This window comes from Lactuca sativa, chromosome 4 (assembly GCF_002870075.4).
Source record: "Lactuca sativa cultivar Salinas chromosome 4, Lsat_Salinas_v11, whole genome shotgun sequence".
In the NCBI taxonomy this organism is placed as follows: Eukaryota; Viridiplantae; Streptophyta; class Magnoliopsida; order Asterales; family Asteraceae; genus Lactuca; species Lactuca sativa.
The window spans coordinates 409,498,135-409,505,965 of NC_056626.2; the positions used below are offsets into that span (position 1 = coordinate 409,498,135).

General features: G+C 30.2%; 1 long non-coding RNA gene across 5 annotated transcripts; it reads left to right on the forward strand.

The window, feature by feature from the left end:
* Positions 1–362: 362 nt before the first annotated feature.
* Positions 363–4,708, forward strand: LOC111884231 (uncharacterized). 5 transcript variants are annotated; one of them, XR_002847653.3, is made up of 5 exons: positions 363–658; positions 991–1,095; positions 1,265–1,558; positions 3,539–3,656; positions 4,499–4,708. It is a non-coding gene; the product is annotated as an uncharacterized LOC111884231 (long non-coding RNA). The 5 variants fall into 5 exon arrangements; XR_002847654.3 differs by lacking the exon at positions 363–658 and adding an exon at positions 665–867 and having other exon boundaries at positions 991–1,179; XR_002847652.3 differs by lacking the exon at positions 363–658 and adding an exon at positions 668–871.
* Positions 4,709–7,831: the final 3,123 nt, after the last annotated feature.

Genomic DNA, 7,831 nt, shown 5'->3' on the forward strand with positions numbered 1-7,831 from the left:
TGATATTCATTTAGACCGCACTAAAATAAAGATAAGATATTTATTGTAAATGTAGGGTAACTTAAAGTACCATAAATATAAATATAATTATTAGTTTTGCCTAATACGAAATGGAAAGGTAGGGAATGTTATTATCTTTTAAAATAGAGAAGGGTATAAACTGAAAATATTACATCCGTGTGTATATATGTGTGAAAAAGTTGAAATATATATATATATATATATATATATATATATATATATATATATATATATATATATATATATATATATATATATATATATATATATATATATATATATATATATATATATATATATATATATATATCAGATACCTATATGTGAAACCCTCTTCTGCACCGTTAACATATCCACGTGTACGAGAAACTTCCCTGTTTGCATGCTTAAACTCCTTTCAGCTCCAAATACTGGGATTGAAGAAACGGCATCGTTTGGTGCTGAAAGCTGCCATCCTGCTTGCTTCCAATCAGCCTGACATCACGATGATGAAGAAGACGTGGTGGTGGGTTTTACTTGTTGGCAGTGTCGTTTCTCCCTATGCTGCTTGCCACTCTTGGATCTCCTTTAATCGACACCTCTCCTTGATTGCAGCCGACTCGCCATCCTACCATAAAGAGAAAAAGCCCTAAATCAGGTACCCACATAATTTCTTCTTCTTCTTTCTACGATTCCAAAACATCATATTTAGGAGCCGACGTAGCTTATTTGTTAATATGAACTTGTGAGATTCTCATGATCGTGCACTTTCCACCGCCTCTATTTCCAATCGTCACATCTACCTTGAAGCTTCTCTGTGTATACAAAACCTAATTTTGAATTTCTATTTCTCTTTCCCAATCGCAAGTAGGTATCTCTCCGTTCTTTATTAAAAAAAACTGCAATTATTTTTTTGGTTTTGCACATAAGCTTCTTAAAATCCATCATCATTCTCTTCGAAAAACCAATTCAGTTGCCTGCTTGCTTCAGGTCATCCTGACCTCACGCTGATCCTGGAGACTTCAAAATTAAATAAGATCCATTCACCGCCATGTCTGGTTGAATGTGGCTGAGACACCCTCTCCGATTTCATCTGTACGCCATGCCGACTCTATCTTTATTCTCTATTTAATGTTTGTATTATTGCCATGTCGACTCCATCTTTATTCTGTATTTAAGGTCCGTATAAATTCATATGTTTTATTTATTGTTTTTATAATCCAGGTTTGTATTGCTTACTTTTCGTTTCATTTTTGAAATATAGGTTCTGTGAGTTGCCATCGAAGCCAAGTTAAGCTAATTTGGTAACGATATTTGCAGGGGAGTGGGAAGACCTCTCTAATTTGTGAGGTTTGTGTTTAGTCTCTCTTTCCCCCTCTCTCTCTCTCTCGAAGAAAACCCAACCTCATCGCCTTCAATCGCCCAACGCCATGGGTGAACCTGAAACTTCTCAAAGCAAAATTTGATGCACCACAAAGAAAGATACGGAGAATTGAAGACGGTTATCACCAAAGAACATATGGAAGCGGCTTTTTCTAAAACTTTTACGCCATCCGGGGTAAATCCATATCTCTTTATGTTCGATTCATTATAATAATCGTATTTTTTTGTTGCGTGTTTTACTATCCACCAGGTTATCACCATGATATAGTAGGATTTCCGAATTTAAGGTTACTTTGTAATAGTCCATATTTGAGGTTTCAGTGTGACAATTGACGCAAAAGAGGGTTTGTTTTTCTGCAAGTTAACATGTATTAAAAACTAATTAATTACCTACATGCTTTTCACACCTAACGTACTCTGTTCAGCAACCTTATCTCTCCTAAGAACTCTATCAGATCACTTCATCCCTTTCTCTCCCACCTGCTTTAATGTCGCTTTTTCCTTCTTGTGTAACTGAATGCATACATAAACACTGCCAAAACCCTAGGTAATCAATTTATAGTGTTTTGTTCATATATACTTTATATGTGTAAACAATCATAAACAAAGGCACGATATATCTTTAGGATAAACAAATTCATTTGGTTAAAATTTGTTTTTCACTGTTTTGAAGTTGAATCTACATGGAAGGTTTTGACTTTAGATGGATGGTTCTAATGCAAAGTTTTATCTAAAATAATAATAAATAAATGAATCCTTAATAACATAAGGAGAGAAAGTAAAAAAGGTGCCAATGCAGCTAAAAGATGCAGGGCACTGAGCAAAAAAATTGTATTGACAGATGCTGTTAAATGTAATTATCTATGGGATGAGCAAATTTCATGACATGTTTTTCCTTCACGTTTTTCCTGATTTTACTAAGTTATGCTTCCATACCAAGCCCCAGAGACAAAGGAAGGTAAGAAAATGTTATCGGTCAATGAATTCAAACAAAGCAAATGTGAATTACTAGCATCAATATCTATAATTGCTTAATGGTTTATGTTATAATTGGCTTTGCACAACCATGTAGTTCACTATTGAAATCACATTTTATTGGCTGTCAAGATTACATGACCCTTTACATACAGTTGTGGATGCAAGTATTAAGGAATGAGAAACCACCAAAGTTTTTAGTTTTTATACTATGTGACAGGCTAAAACTTTTGTTTATTTATAATTTCCCCCTACAGTTTCTATATTAGCAATAATCCAATTCAAATGTTAAAAGAAAGGTTTTGATACATCATGTATAGGTTTTTGACATTTTAAAGGGGTTGTGCCAATATTAAGAAGAATTTGTTTGAATATTATAAAAAATTGAACACTAGCTATCACTTATCATCACGTACCAGTAAGGGTTCATTTTAATCATATTATGCATGTATGATTAATTTCATTAAACGTTTTTTTGTATGCAACAAAATAACAAACATATATATATATATATATATATATATATATATATATATATATATATATATATTACTTTTTAAGTTTTATTTACACGTTTATGTATTTACTATGTTAATTCCTATTCGTTGGTACTTTCGACAAATATTTATCCGTCAGTAATGCCCCTGATTTTAGCAGCGTTGTGGCTCTAATGAACCAAATCTTGGATCCACCATTGTTTATATACATTCAATTATTTAGTTAAAAGAAAAGTGTAAATGTAAAAAAAAGATAACAATGTACTTTCATTTACTTGTGTATTATAGCATGCTACTTTCATTTCTTTCCATTACAATAATGGATTATATATATATAGTTATTACGTACACTTTTCGAAGCACAAAGTTTTAATTATACATAAATTCAAAGTACGATGTTATATTTAGGTAATTTTACAAAGTATAATGCCTAATAGGAGAGAACTATGAAACGCAATGGTATAATAAAAAAAATAAAAAAATAAAAGTAGGATTATATAGTAAAGATGTTTCTTATGTTCAGCCTTAGTATAATTACTCACCTTAGTTAAACAAATATATTTAGGGACAACATATGTTCGGTTGTCACAGTAAGAAGCGGTCTCTCCTTTACCTCATGTGATGTATATTTGTGTTGTATTTTTCTGTTGTGGTAAATGAGTTCCTATATAATCTCTATGCAGATGGTGGTTTTTTTTTTGTGGTGGAGTAAAGTACTTTGACCGACTTATGAAGAAACAAATTAATGAGATGGGAAAGGCAAACTACTCATACAAAAATCAAAAAATTAAGAGACTGAAGGTAGGAACTTCACTCTGTTAATAATTTTTTTTATATATATTCAATCCTTCATAAATATTGTTGTTTTTTATTATTATTATCTGCCTATGTTTGTAAAACGTGTGTAAACACGAGAAGAGAGATTGGATGACATCCGTCTAAAAGATATGCCAAAACGCTTGAAATTGATAAGATGATAGCCAATTTCATGTTATGTACATATTTTAAAAATTCATTCCTTTTCTCTTTAATTTAAGTTTTTACCATTCCCTGATAGATAAAAAAATGGTAATGGATAATAGAATCAAACGGGGTCAAACGATGTGTAATAAAAATTGGAAATCATTATTAGAAAACAAATAATCTTTTTTGATTTGTTATTGAATGACATCCTTATTTTGGGATGTACTAAGTTACATATTAACCATGGATTTCTCAATTCCAGTCCATGTAAACTTTTAGAATTGTGGTGATTTGTTTCTTAAGTTATAGCATACACCCGTCAATCCACTAATTTGAATCTAGGTATAAATCCTACATCTTGATCGTTAGGTAAAAAGTCAAATGACGCCTCTAGGAGTTTTAACCAAATCAATTGGCTATTAAGCGACAAGAACAAGGGTAAATATGTAAAATGGACTTATTTTTTTATGATTGTTTTTATCATATTTATCGTTTAAGCCATCTTTTTATACCCTTTCTGATTGAACACCACTTTACACATATGACCCTGGAAACTTGGAGTGGTGTTGATCTTTTTTTTCTATTTACCAGGTTTTTTTTCCACTTCAAAAACATTTTAGTTGGTTACAATGTGTCCAATTTATGATTTTAGTAATAAATCATTTCCATTTTATTATCAGGGAACCCGGACCGAAGGGTATGACATGCCCAACTAAAAATTGGCACGGCAGGTTTAAGGTCCTTATATAACAGTATATTATATATTCTCCAGGTTGGGAGCGTGCACCACATGTTGCAATATCTTTGTGTAGTATTTTGACAATGTGAACGATCATTTATATGTTTTGCAACTAATAATGGAAAGCTTCTTTCTCTTAACTTGGAGTTAACTCAATTGTGTTCCTATCAAGGCATTCTACTATGGAAACCTGCATAATTATAGCATAGTACTTTCGTTTTGTTGCTCCACTTTAACAATACTATTGGGCCGTGCTTAGCACGGCCCTAAAAACCTCACTAGTATATATAGACGCAAATGTAACCATGACGGAAATATAAGGAGTTATAAATATTAAAAAAGAAAACAACTAAAACTGAAATCAATATATATAAAATCAAGGACCTAATGTAAAACTTATTTATGCTGCAAATATACGAGGCTTGTATATTATTTATATTAAAACAGAAAAGGACTAAAACTGAAATTAAAATATAAAATGAGGGACCACAAATGTAAAACGATGAATTGGAATATATTGATTTAGCAGGAGGTAATGATTTAAACTGTGATTAATAGTGGTTTTGACTTTAATTACTTCGATGGTTTTGACTCAAATTTTGGATGTCTTTAACAACACCCCTCAACTTTTTTCAAAAACATAGAAACTGTTTGAAAGATTTTGGTCCAAAAACAAAATATTTACAAAAATTACAAATCTAAGCTAAGCTCCCTTATCATTTTATAAAGTATGATTAAAACTAATGAAAAAAAAAATCCACAAACAACTATTTTTTCAAGAATAAATTATATGAAGGGCCCTGTAATTTGAGATAATCTGCCCTTAACATTATTTTAAGTTGGAAAGTCCATCAAACGTTATTGTGTTATGTCTTTGGTCCCTATCGGACATAAAAAACTATTTTGTCAATAATATATTTTTTGATTTTCTATTATTTATTTAGTAATTTAAAATTAAAAAAAAAAAAAAAAAAACCCTTAGCACATTCATTTCTTTTTACCCCAGATTGATTCTCTCTCTCGCCCTCAACTCCCTCTTATCCTTCTTGTCGCCACCTCTGAGTGGTCCGTCGATCTGCACCAAATTGTATTGGATCTTTATCGGAGGGGAGTCGACATGCCCTAGCCATTAACCACCATCGAACTACCGACTTCCATCGATCTTTTCAAATCTGCATTTTCATTTTTTTTCTTTCTGGATTCAAGGGGCATAAGTGATGGTGGTGGTGGATTTTACGAGACATGTCAGTTTGACTAATATGACGAGATTAGAGATTTAAGGCTCATAATTTTGCTATCTGGTTCATCTCTATAGTTTATATGAATTTTGTTGGCTTCACTGTTTGATTTTTTTTTTGAGATCTCACATGCCTTTGTTTTGTATATTTGTGACTTTTTTATTCCATATCTTGTTGTTAATTCCATTTTAAAGTTTACTGTTTTGGTTTTTGATTTTGATTTTTATGTTGGTTATATATATATATATATATATATATATATATATATATATATATATATATATATATATATATATATATATATATATATATATATATATATATAATATGATTTTTTTAAGTATTTACAATTTTAACTATTTTATATATCCCTATTATTTTGTTGTATTTATTTAAAGGTTTTTATAAATTTATTTTTGTATATAATAATTTATTATTTTCTCAAACTTGAAATTTTTTAACTATAGCTGAATGGGTAACCCCGTTCAATTGAACGACTAAATATTTATAATCATTATTATCGTTCTAGTTTTAACGATTAAATATCTATAATAATAATTATTATTGTTTGACAATTTAATTGCAACGTTGATTAATTATTTATAATAATATTTATTAAAAAATTATATATATATATATATATATATATATATATATATATATATATATATATATATATATATAGTGTGTGTGTGTCAAATGTCAAATCATAGGGGAGAGGGATAAACAAAGGATAGGGGGTGGCGGATTAGTGGCAGTCTTCCTATTTTCATAGAGTGGTGGGATATGAACTGCGACACCTTATTTATTAAACATTTTCTTAATAAATAAATACGAAACAAAATAAAAGACGAATTAAAAATAAATAAAAAAAGAAGTATATGCTTTTTAAGTTCGACATAAACTAAACGTGTAACAAAATTATATTTTATGGACTGTATGAGTTAAAAAAAAGGTCTAGGTCATATTTGATTACTTAACTTTTAACTTTGTGTTCATTTGATCACTTAACTCGTTTTAAATTTTAAAATGTCACTTAGTTTTTAAATTTTTGTAAAAATAACCACTATGACCGGCAATAATAATAGGTTATCATATTTTTTTGGATATCTAAGGTCATTGAACTTTCTTTTTTGGTTATTTTAGGTCACTAAACTTTTTTTAAGCTATAATTAGTCACTAAACTTTTGAAATTGTTTTTATTCGGTCATATATATATATATATATATATATATATATATATATATATATATATATATATATATATATATATATATATATATATATATATATATATATATATATATATATATATATATATATATATGAAAAAAACATCATAAATGGTCCCTGTGGTTTCCCAAAATCTGAAGTTTAGTCCCCGTGGTTTAAAAACCTCATAGATGGTCTCTGTGTTTTCAAAACTTTTGATGTTTGGTCCTTTTTGCTAACTCCGTTAAGTTTTATCCGTTAACTGAAGGGCATTTTCGTCATTTCACTACCACAGAGACTATTTATGATGTTTTCTTTTATTTTATAAATAAATAATAATAATATGCAAAGCGGTTATATCCCCACTCTCTCTCTCTCTCTCTCTCTCTCTCTCTCTCTCTCTCTCTCTCTCTCTCTCTTTCGTTCTTATATCACCAACCACCACCACCATCGTGCTTCTCACTCTTTGCTGCTGATCGGAGCTAGCCAAACATCCTTACATGTGCTGTTGTTACTGCTTGCATCGCTCCATCGGACCAGCTCCTATCACGACCCATATTTTCTTCTCTATTCTTGTACCTAGTTGTCGTTCGGTTTTATGGAGGGTTTCCCTCCAAATCTTGATCCCTATGTTTCTACGTCATTGGAAGGACAATTGGATAAAGCAAAATTAGGCTCAAAATCGGTTACTGTTTTCACCTCGAATCTTCCTTCTGGTTCTTATCAAGCTAATAAAGTCTATATATGTGTTAAGAAATTCAATCCAGATGAAAAATTGGCTAAACCTAGGGTTACCAGTTTGGAAAATAGCGATCTTCTGAAGA